Source organism: Camelina sativa, chromosome 11, assembly GCF_030686135.1.
Source record: "Camelina sativa cultivar CO46 ecotype springtype chromosome 11, ASM3068613v1".
Taxonomy (NCBI): Eukaryota; Viridiplantae; Streptophyta; class Magnoliopsida; order Brassicales; family Brassicaceae; genus Camelina; species Camelina sativa.
This window is the reverse complement of record NC_141890.1, coordinates 43759036-43771397: the sequence shown is the minus strand read 5'-3', so window position 1 is coordinate 43771397 and position 12362 is coordinate 43759036. Positions and strand designations below refer to the sequence as shown.

The following is a 12362-nucleotide window of genomic DNA, read 5'->3' as shown; positions in this document are numbered from 1 at the left end:
CTTGGTGCGCAACGAGGACGTTGCGATCTGTTAGTGGGGGTGAATTGTGACACCCGGTTTCAGCAACTTACGGAGAGGTTTAAAAGAATTGATTTGGCCACCTATGTCACCAAAGTGCACTTATCTTTTCGGTCAAGGGGCCTGAGAGAACTCCAGAGTTAAGCGTGCCTGAGCTGGAGTAGTCTCAGGATGGGTGACCTTCCGGGAAGTGATTGTCGGAACTGTGTGAGTGAGGACAAAACACAGAAAAAAATCATGTGGTGATTTGTAGGGACGGTAACAAGTCTTTAAAGCCTCCCAGACGTAGCAAACCGACAGTCGGATATGGATGGGCTCACAGGCATAGTGAGAGGACGTGAGGCCCAATAAAGAAGGTGGGCCATGGACTGAGATTGGACATGGGGCTCACTAAGAGGTGGCGGTCGGGACGTTACAATAGGTGATAGAAAATAGATATGAACTATAACGATTTTCCAATTTTCCACATATCATTGTTACGATTTTTAACGACGTTAAAATACAAACGAAATATTGATTTAAGATCTCCGTTGTTGGTCAATGAAACACCATGAAAATGGAGGTTAGATTAATTAGAGTTTCTAATGGTAATTGAACAGATAAGAGGAGAGGGGTGGAGAAAAGAGAGAGGCGAGAAAGAGGAAAAGATAGAACTGTGAGATTCTGTCGGTTTTGCTTTGGGAAGTCGATATATTTCTGTGGCCCATTAACCATTTACAGCTTATTAATAATTAGCTTAAACATGATAAAAACAAAAAAAAAAACCCAAAAGATTCAGAGATGTCACGTGGCAGATAGATAGAGCTTCCTTAAAGGGTATAAGCTTACTTTATTATATTAGATATATGTAATCGCTAAGAACATCAAAATTTCTGAAGATTTAATTTAATACAACCATTACATTAGTTTTATCTTAGGGATGCAAACATAATTTATAAGTTTTATGAAAAGTTCCTTTATTATTAAACTCAATAGATACATGTGCCCTGACTTGGGTCGGAATAAATAAGGTAGCCGGAATGGTTAAAGTCACAAGCATGAAAAGTGCGACCATGGCTCTGGTAGTAATTATCCATGACAAACGATGCATGGTCTAGTAAAGTATTAGGGTAATAACAAAATCCACCGTATTGGATCGGTGAACAATCGATTATGTCGCAAGCAAATTTAATGTTGGCTTCTAACTGCTCTGGTGTGGTGGCAGGCAACGCCACACACCATGGTTCAATACAAGTCACAACGGGGATGTGGTAGATCACAGCCACAGATAGGATGAAGAGGAGCGTCAAAAGTTGGGAAGACATTACAAATTATTTCCACTTAGATAGTAATCAAGATATGTTTTTTTTTTTTTTTTGTGTGTATTTTCTTGTCAAAGTACATTTATATATAATAATATACTAGAAGATTGCTCCAAGCAAGGCTGAGAGACCAGTTCTCATAATTTATGTGATTTTATTTGTTTTGGGAAAGAGATCAAAAGAGGAGATTATAAGATAAGTCATCAATCAATAAATCATTCCATTAAATAAATTATATATGATATATTTCTCATTTTATATTAGCTAATATATATGATCTTATTTAGTAGCTTTAAAATTTTTGTAAGATCTTTTGATATGTCATACTAACTTGCTATATTATAAAGATACCATCTTATTATATAAAACTTGGTTCTCAAAGTTAGTAACTCACCAGATCGTTACACGTGTTAGTTTAGCGGTCAGAGATCAAAGTTAAAAATTCACCAGGTCGTGACATGTGTCAGTTTTAATGATTATTTATCCAAGTTAGTAACTCATCAGATCATGACACGTGTTAATTTTAATGATAATAAATCACATATCAAAGTTAGTAACTCATCAGATCATGACACATGTCAATTTTAACGATCATAAATCACAGTTTTCAAGCATGGTAAAAGGATAAGATAATTGTAATCTTATTATAATAAAAAAAAATTTGTTAATCCTAAAAGGAGAAGGATTGTAAATACACCATTTTATACAAGCAAAGAGATGATGACATGTTTTTCACCAAACAAAATAATTTCGACTACCTTTGTTTTTCTTGGTAAAATTTTATTCTTTGTTTTTTATTAACCTTGTGTTTGACACATCATTGTTCTTGAACAAGTCTCAAAGACAATTTGTTTATTGTCTAATCGAAGAACCTACATAAAAAGATTCCTAGATATTACCACGTGTTTTTGTCGTCGTTTCTTTGAATTTTGTTTCGTTTCTCAATTTTATAATGCATACTACGCAATCTTTGACTTTGAAGTGTTAACAAAGTTTTTTTATGCATAATAACTAAGGTTTTGGGGATTAACAAATTTCTCACGGTGTTATTATTATTTCTATTAATTTGCAGGTAGCATAAAAAAAGATGAATACACAAATGCAAGATAACAACAGAGATTATATAACACTAGATCAACTAAACAGAAAGCGTTTTTCTCGTCGAACGATAGTACGTCTTACAAGAAAGTGGGAAACAATAAATTTTAAAAAAAATAATGAGCTCATTGGAATAAATTTTCTCATAAAATATAAAAGGGATTAAGGAAAATAAACAGAAAATTATTAATTCTAAAAAATGTAAATACTCACTTCTATATAAACATAGATAGTCTCATATTAATCATCTAACAGAAAATTTATTCAAAAATATTGTTTTCAACGTTGTTCTATTGGTCAAACTTTTTTAATGAGAATACAAATTTTCCTTATTTTTTAAAACCAAAACTGTAACACCCGCGAACCGAGATCCCGGTTTGGGGATTGCATCGGTCAATGCAGAAGGTGCATCGGTCGATGCAGGTTCAGTTTTTTGCGTTTTGACTTAAGTGAAACGCTGCGTTTTGGGCAAAGGGAAGAGGAAAACCCTTAAGTCAATTCTTTTGTCTCATTAGTCGACTTTGGCCATTTTTGAGAGAAACAAAGGAGAGAAAGAGTGTTCTTGGTGTTCTTGGTGATTTATGTGGGTTTGTGGCGTTTCCTGGTGAGATCTGAGGCTTAGAACGTTGTAGGAGCTTGCTAGGAGTGTTCTATCGCTTGTTTGAGGTTTTGAGGTTCAGATTCTTCTATGGCAAAGGTAAGTGCAGGACCATGGCTTATCTAAGCTAGAGCTTCTCTGATCTGCTTGTTTATGTGTTGTTAGGCTTGTTAGATGGTTATTTGGGACGTTAGGAAGCTTTCTTGTGGCTTGGGATCGAGTTTTGTGGTTGCAGGAACAAAGATCCGACGAGAAGCTTCGGGGAAAACACGATGCTCGACATGTTGCATCAGTCGATGCACTTTGTGCGTCGACCGATGCAAGTGCAAGGACGGCGCATAAAACCTTAGGGTTTTCGTGTGATGTCGAGCATGCTTCGGTCGATGCAGTGCGAGTGTCGGTCGATGCATCCCTTGTGTCGGTCGATGCATCCCCATGTGGTGTCGGTCGATACAGAGTCCTGGTTTGTTATTTGTTGTTTGTTGATTATTAGTTGATGGTTAGAGATGTCTCTATTGCTTGTGTGTATAGCCCAGTAGATTGGAGGATTGCCTTACTGAGTGTTTATAAAATACTCATGCATTGCAATTTGTGTTTGTGGTGCAGGTAAAGGCAAAGTCTGATCGTGGAATCAAGGCAATAAAGAGGAAGATGTTCTAGGGACTCGATTGGTTGTTGTATGGCATTGCTAGGTTGCTAGAGTTGGGTCATTAGAAACATTGCTAGGTTGCCGGTTTTATGTTTCCTGATGTTTGGTATTTGGTTATTGTTTATGTTATAATATTGGTTTATTACTGGATATTGTTTTGGATATTGGTATTTGTTATTCCGCGGTTTGGTTGTGATTGTGGTTAGGTGACTAGTGGGTATGAGACCACTAGTTGTAGTTTGTGTAATATTATTATTATTTACTATTTATTTATTTAAAAAAAAAACGGGTCGGGTCATTTCAAAAATATACTCCTACTTTCTACTTTTTCAGTTTGGAATAGGTAAAATTAATATGTTGACCCAAAAAAAAAGGAAGATTGATATATGCATCTTCTTTTTCTAATACTTTATTTTAAAATTTATTGTAGTAGTTTTAGATTGTTTTCTTTAATTTATATTTTCTTCTTTGAGTAATTTGAGATTCATATATTACCGTGCTTATAATTTTCTATTATTTCATTAATTATGTCAAATTAATTTTCTTTATGGTTGGTCGTAGACTTTTTTTTTGTGCAAACATAATTGTTACTATTCGTTCAATCTCAAAAGAAGATAAAGAGGAGAAGGTCATCAACATAATGGTTGGATAAAATAGCCTAATCAAACACAAGCCTACAACAAACATAGATAGATTGGAAAAACATAAATCGTTGTTGATAGATCCATTGGAGCTTGAAGACAGAGGCTACATCATGGTGTGTCAAAGAAACTTCCATGAATACATTGGGAAATTTAATATTAGTTATTATCAAAAGATTTTGTGACGTTGGAAAATGGTTTTAAGTTTCATTGGTTGCTGGAGCAAGCCACTTTGAGATAGCTAAATAACGTGAACATGTTCTCTCCATACAGGAGAATGGCAGAGCCGATATTCTATCTGTGGTGGAGGAAGTTGGACGCAAGATTATCTTCCCAAGGGAGGAAGGTGGGAGAGGTTGGACGCAAGGTTACCTCCCCAGGGAGGAAGGCGGAGCGAATGTTCTCTCCATGGCAGAGGAGGCTGGACGCAAGGTTCTCTCCATAAGAGAGGAGGGCAGACCCTCTCTATGGTTAGTCATACACTATTGTGATGTAATTTATTTTTTATTCAAATTGTTTTTTGAGCCAACTATTTTAGTGATTAAAGAAACTATGCAAAAGTGAAAGTAAAGAGACATATAATAGTTGGCTTAATTTGTTCATACAAACATTTTCTAGGTGGTGACAAATAATATATTTGTAATATACAATATATGTAGGTGTAAAAAATATACTTTTAATGTTAACATACATAAAAAAATTGTTTACAGATATAAATCAGTGTATTATAGCAAAAAAAAGATTTATAAATAATGTATAATAAATTTTATTTACAAAATTTTAAACCCGCATATCGGGCGGGTCCTTATCTAGTATCTATATAAAGCTTAATTTTCAAAGTTAGTAATTCATACAATCACGACATGTGTCAATGTATATCAATAATATTTTGACACATGTGAAAATAAATTTTATGTAAAAATTATAGAAAAAAATTAAAAAATTCTAAAAATAAAAGGATTGCAATTAATACCTTTTAAAGTGTATAAAGCAAATAGTAATCTATTATATGACTAATTATAATAGTTAAGTTATCTATTAAATTACTAATTTTAATAGAAAATATGTGCAATTAATAAGAAAACTATGTGCAATTTAATTGCAATTATTATTTGTTGTAAACATATAGTAAAATAAGTTTATACAGAAAGTGATTAAAATATACAAAATTTGATGTGTAAAAATTAATAATTAACATAATATAGGAAAATTTTGAGAATAAAAAAATAATAATAATGTAATTTTCAATGGGTGAATGATTTGATAGCGTATTGAATATTATTCTATATAATTACATGGATGATTTAACTTAATTATCAAATTTTCTATTTTATATATTTAATGAATTTTTTTTATATCATAATCCACAAATATCTAGGATTTAATCTAGTCTTATTATATAAAGTAAGATATCAAAAGTTACTAATTCACCATATTGTGACAGATGTCAATTTTAAAAGTTATTAAGTCATAAGATCGTAACACGTGTCAATTTTACACAAATTCCTAATTCTAAAAAAAAAGAAATCATTAAGAAAATCAAGAAATTAAAAAATTATTAATCATAAAATAAATTATAAAGATAATCTTACGATAAAGAAATATGTAGTTCCTAAAGGAAATCCTTCTACAATAATTATACTTATACAAAAACAATCCTATGTTATATCGAATAACTGACCTAATCGTAATAGAGAAAATAATCTCTTATTATATAAAGCTGGATTTTCAAAATTAGTCATTAACAAGATCATGACATGTGTCAAGTATACTGATGAGATGTTGACATATGTCAAAATTTTATTATTTTACAAAACAGCTAATTAAAAAAATAACGTTAAATTTACATATTTATATCTTAAAAATATTCCAAAATCATAAAAGAAAATTAACAAAACTAATATATTTTCCAATGTAAGCTAATTATATTATACATTTTTCTCAATTAGATTTTGACATGCATAAACAAAAATAATAATTCATAAAACTAATCGATTTTCTATTGTATGCTAACTATATTATACATTTTCTCAATTAGATTTTGACATGTATAAATTCATTAAGCATGTATATGATTATTAATCAATAAATAGTGAATAACAAATTTAAAAAGAATAACATAAGTTATGTCAAAAGAATTCTTATTTTTGAAACGTAATAGGACAGCTAATTAAGAAAATAACATTATATCTACATAAAAAATATGTTTGTGAAGTGACCTTAGTACAGTGTTCATTGGTAAGTCCAATTGTAGAAGGCACCATCACTCTAGGGATCAAGTCTCGCTCTCTACAAATGTAGGGATCTGCCTATGGACCGGCCTGTTGTGGCCCAAATGTTGATAAAAAAAATATATATTATATGTTTATATCGAAAGCTTTGATCTTTGATTTTTTTTTCTGATAGAATTTTGCCGATCTATATTGTGTGGGTCTTTGATTTATGCGAGTTCTTCAATGGAAGCTATCAGATGCAATGAAATGGAATCAAAGTATATAAAGCCCGCTAATTCAATTGAGGATGGAGACACTGATGGAGGTTCCAAAAGTGATTCTACAGTTAGTAGCATTATAAGTTTGGAAAATTAGTCGGTGATTGATGTTTCTGGTCAAAATCTAGAGTGTTCTCTTCTTAATAATGTTGATGATTTCGGTACTGAAACAAGAGCTGCTTGATCGAGTAATTGAGATGTGATTTTCAAATTTGGTAAGTTGGAATGGTAAATCGTTTTAAAATTGGTTTCAAACCGGATTTATGTGGTTTTCTATTGGATTTGGTTCGCAAATCGTTTAAACCCAGGTATATGGAGAAATATATGAGAAATTTTGATTCGGGTAGAAATAAGTTCATAATTTATGATTCGAGAATATCTGAGACGAGATGATAGTTTTAAGTAGTTTTGGTACAATGCGATACTTCTGAGGAGTAAATAGGTCGTCGATCCTTAACGTGATTATGACATATGTCATGTTTTGGATTGTTTATAAAGTTTATATTTTGTATATTTGAATTACCTAAGACTTATATATACCGTCGTGATTATAATTTACAAATTTTAATTTTTATTATGTTATATTAACTTTTTCTCACTTTCTTAACTTTTATTAGGTTGGTCATAAAATCATTGTGATAGAGTAGATAATTTTCACCATTTGTTCATCCAAAATATATTTGGAGTAAAAAAAATCATGGTTAAAGAAATTATGTCACAAAATGATTTTAGTAATTATAAGAACTATAATTATGTCAAAATGAAAGTAAAGCAACATAAAATTTGTTTAAATTGTTCAGAAGATATTTTATAGATGGTGATAAAGAGCATACTTTAACAATAAAATAATTGTGGATGTAAGAACATATTTTTAATAGTAAAACATAAAATTGTACATTCTTACTAATTAGATGTTACTTTGATGAATTATTTGCATATAAAATATTTTGTAAATAAGTTGTGAAACATTTTTAAAATTTGACAACAATAATATTCGTAATGATGAGTATGTTGCAAAAGTTTTGGTAGGATATAATGTAGCTTCAAATTATTTTAATAATTGTTATAATATATTTAAAATATATAAATATGAATAAGTGTATGAAGGTAAATACAAATATGATTTTTTCTCTAACTAAAATTATTTATATATTTAATTCAGAAAATAAAATTTCTTTTTACATTTTTAATTTTCTTTTTTAAGATTTATGATTTATTTTTACCCGTGCGCGAGCATTTATCTAGTATATATATAATCATTGCATGGTAACGAAGATGTACTATTTCACTGTATTATATAACGGTACTAGCATTGATAGCTTTTTCACTTGAAATTAGCGGATTAAATTGCTTAAAATTTTCATCTCAGTCAAATTTTTTTAAGCCTCGTAACAATTTAAAAGGTAAAGCATTTAAATTCCAAGATGATATATTTAACCTATTACATAAGTAATTTATTACATATATGCTTCTTTTTCATAGGAATATGAGTTGATGACAACGTCCATCCTCATCCTCATCGAAGCCATTCGCATAAGAGTCATCATCCTCAGCACAGCCACTCATAATCTTGATACGAGATCAGCCTTTCTTTAGACCATCCACTTCTTCATACGAGATCAGCATATATATATATATATATATATATATATATAATGTTAGTTATAAACACAGTTTTTTCTTTTTACTTTCTTTTCTACAGCATATTTATTTTTACTTAATTATACGTCTCTTTTTTGCAAGCACCAATAAAATTTAAACACGTGGTTTAAACAAATTTTTTAATCTGATTTATCTTTTTTGAACAATAATTCAGGATACACCAACAAATTTTCCAAATATGGCAAAAAGTAAAGAAGAAATTAACTGGCAAATATGCATAATACCGGAATGCGGTGTTCCGAGACGATGATTCTGATACTAAGAGTGGCTTCCTTCAAGACCAGATATGCTGAGAGTCACCGGAGGACATGAGGTAAGCATTCGATTTTTTCATACAAAAAAAAAAAAACTTGAAGCAAATTCTAATTTGACCCTTACATTGCAAAAAGTTATGTATAGTGAAATTTTTGAACCAAATACAAAATTGTGTAACCGGATTTCACCAAAATAAATTCAAAGTCAGTATACTAATTGAAGTACAGAAAGAAAAATAGTGCACATAGCTACCGATCACAGCCAAAAAAGATGGTAAAGAGGCTCAAAGTACATTTGAGTTGATCACAAATTTAGATATGAAAGTTGTATCCCAAGTATTATATAATGCACCAAAAGATAGTGAACCCACAAGTGTCAAACATGAGAAATATCTAAATTTATTAATATATATCCAAAATTCTATAGGGAAGCAGCTACTCATCATCCATTCACATGATTGTTGTTATCAGTGATTCGAAAATTGATTCTACATTGGGTACAAATTTGAAACAGTGTATACATCTCTCACACATTGTTCAAAAAACATTTAGTACGTACAAGTTGAGTTCTTCATCTTCTATTCTACCACATTGATGGAACATATACTTGTATAAATATGTATGTATATATGATATATATAATATAAATAATTAAATATTATATTAAATCTTTACTTATATTCCCTTTGTTCCTTAAAGGTGGATGTTTTCAGTTTTTTTAATTTTCCACAAAGATTGATTTTTTTCCATTTTTAGTTAATTAATATTAATATTTTGTAAACTTAAAACAATAATCATTATAAATATTTGAATTTCTGAATTATTATAATATTATAATTACATAATATTTTTTAGTGAAAGAAAATAATATATGTAAAATTAGTAATCATTGTTTCTTAATTTTTGTAAAAATCTCCAAACATCAATTTTTTTAGGAACAATATTGGATTTCTATATTTTTTTCCTTCTAATTGATTAGTATTTTGATTTTTTTTTTCAATAAGACTTCGAAAAATGAATACAAGTGAATAAAAATGCACCATAAGTAGGTGTCACAAGCAAGACAAATAAAAAATTAACGCATAAGACAGATAGTCCGGACTAATTTATCACAACTGTGTAGCAACTTTGCCAGAAAGAGTTACGACGGAAAAATTTGCAATGATGCTATAGTTGTAACAAATCTTTTTTTTGCTACAAAATATTCGTTATAGCTACAAAATATATGGTAACTTGTTATGAATATATTGTATTATGTGGATATTCATTATCGGCCTATTAGTAGATTTAGTGTATAGCATAAATTCATAAAATTGTATCACTATCCCATATTTAATCAAACGGAAGTACAGTAGACTGTATAATATGAGTTATCAAATTAATTATTTGATTATTTGATAGATTATAGGTTATATGGGTTGTAACCATTAGTTAAATCTCGATTTCAGATCTTCTAAAAAAGATATTCCAAAAAAATAAAATAAAATCTCCACAAAATATTTAATTAACTACATATAGGCAACAAAATCTCAAAAATTAATCACTCTTCCGCGGATTAAGGTGATTCGATTATACTAGAAACTATAGATCAAAATTACAGAAATAATGTTTATTATGATTGATTTGACAAATTTCAAAAAATTTAGGTTAATTCGCGTAACAATCATAAGAAAATCTCAAAAAAAATTTCAAGTTCCCATATTTAGCATATGATTTTATTACATAATGTTTTATTCACAACAACTTTTAAAAACAATTACATAAATTATATTTTATATAAAAATTACAATATAAATAAAATGAATTTCAACTAGCACGAGTCCTAATCTAGTATATATGTTATAATCCTATGGGATATGTAATAATATAAGAGAACAATTCCGTAAACCTCTCGTTTCTAACACTTTATCAACACAAAACCCTAGCAGACAGAGCAAAACAAAAATTAGCTAGAAACCTTAATTAGTCTTCAACTCCATTTTCATGACGTCTTCGTTTACCAACAACGGAGATATTAAATCTTTAGATCGACATAAGTTTACTCTATCTATCATATAAATTAATATATGCAGCTTTATCTCTCTTTGTTTGATGTGTTTATCATATTGTTGAATCATCCATTATTATTCGGTGTATTTGTTTAATCATGGCTTCACGAAGTCACTGCCATATTAATTATTTGATTTAATTCGTTTAGTAGATAAACTGATAAAGCTTTATCATGTGATGATCAGATATGATTATAATACTTTAATTTTTCCTCAAATACATGAAAGAGGTTCCATCGATTTATCTATGCATGATAAAATAAATAAATAAAGTATGAATAGTTCAACTTTCTTATGCTTGTAATTGGTTTTGTAGATTATTGTCATCGGGTTGAAAAGATCGGTTCAGGTTACGAACTAGGCTGTCGCAGTTACAGAACCAAGGTTGGGCCGTGAAAGAGTTTTGGATGTGGATCAGAACCAAGTCGGTTGGTTTGTGTTTCTTTACAAAGAAGAAATGCAAGTTTTCAAAAAGAAGAAAGAGTTGCAAATCCTAAACCTAATTGGAATAAAGTGGCTTCAAGATTATATATAAAGAGAGACAAGGGTTCACAATTCAAGAAAAGAGGGAAGAATCACCAACATAGAAGCAAGGGAGAGACAAGTTAGAGAGAGAGTTTTGGGGTTTAGAGAGCCTTTTGGTAATCTATTGTCTGTAAGGGCTTCGAGTTAGATAGGTTTCTTATTCTCCTTGTTCTTGTTCTCTGGGTTGTTCTTACACTAGAAGCATGGGTGAATAAGCTTCAAGGTCGTGTTTTTTTCTTGGGTACCTATAAGAGAGAAACAGAAAGTGTTAGATTGAGAGACAAGAGAAAATTATATTGAAACTTATACTTTGATTTCTTTAGTGGATATTTGCAAGGGTCGGTCTTTGCACGAGACGTACTCATCAGTTTTCTGGTGTTGATTAGTTCTTGTTTCCGCACTCATATAAAATTAGACTAATCAGTTGAAAACGCTTACAGGTTTGATGAATCGTTGGTTTGGTAAACCGAAACTCTTATTTTCTGTGTACATGATTTACTGTATAAGCAAACACAAGCTTATTGTTTGTCAGTTGTGCGTATATATAGAAATAGCTTTGTTAATTCACCAAGAACTTGCTTTTAATTAGTTTGGTAATTAATTCGTTGGTTTAGCAAAACCAGAATCAACGTTTATTGTTTCACCGGTGAGATGCCGAGATCTATACTTTATATATCTTTATCCTATTAAAAACGAAAAAGGGGCACACTAATAATGAGAAAGTTGCTATAAAAGTAGTTATGATGGAGATATGATATATGAAGTTGCCGTCAACATCGACTAGTTTCTCCACTAAAAGTGAATAATAAGTAAAATATGTATTTATCTTTTATATATATGACGATGAAAAAGCTAGTGGAAGACAATTTTCACTATTCTACTACAATATTAAGAAGTAGTAGAAAAATTATTGAAATCTCTAGAAAAGTGTATATATACTATTTTCTATGGGAACACAATTTGATATTTATGTGTTATAATCTCCCAATTAATCTCAAAGTCAAAAAGTTCTAAGATATAATACGTTACCCAATTTGAGAATGTTATTGATTACAAAGTGGGATTCAAATCGAGATT

The 12362-nt window shown here is 30.1% G+C and overlaps 1 pseudogene; it reads right to left on the bottom strand.

The window, feature by feature from the left end:
* Positions 1–827: 827 nt before the first annotated feature.
* Positions 828–1386, bottom strand: LOC104725881 (major pollen allergen Ole e 10 pseudogene; annotated as a pseudogene).
* Positions 1387–12362: the final 10976 nt, after the last annotated feature.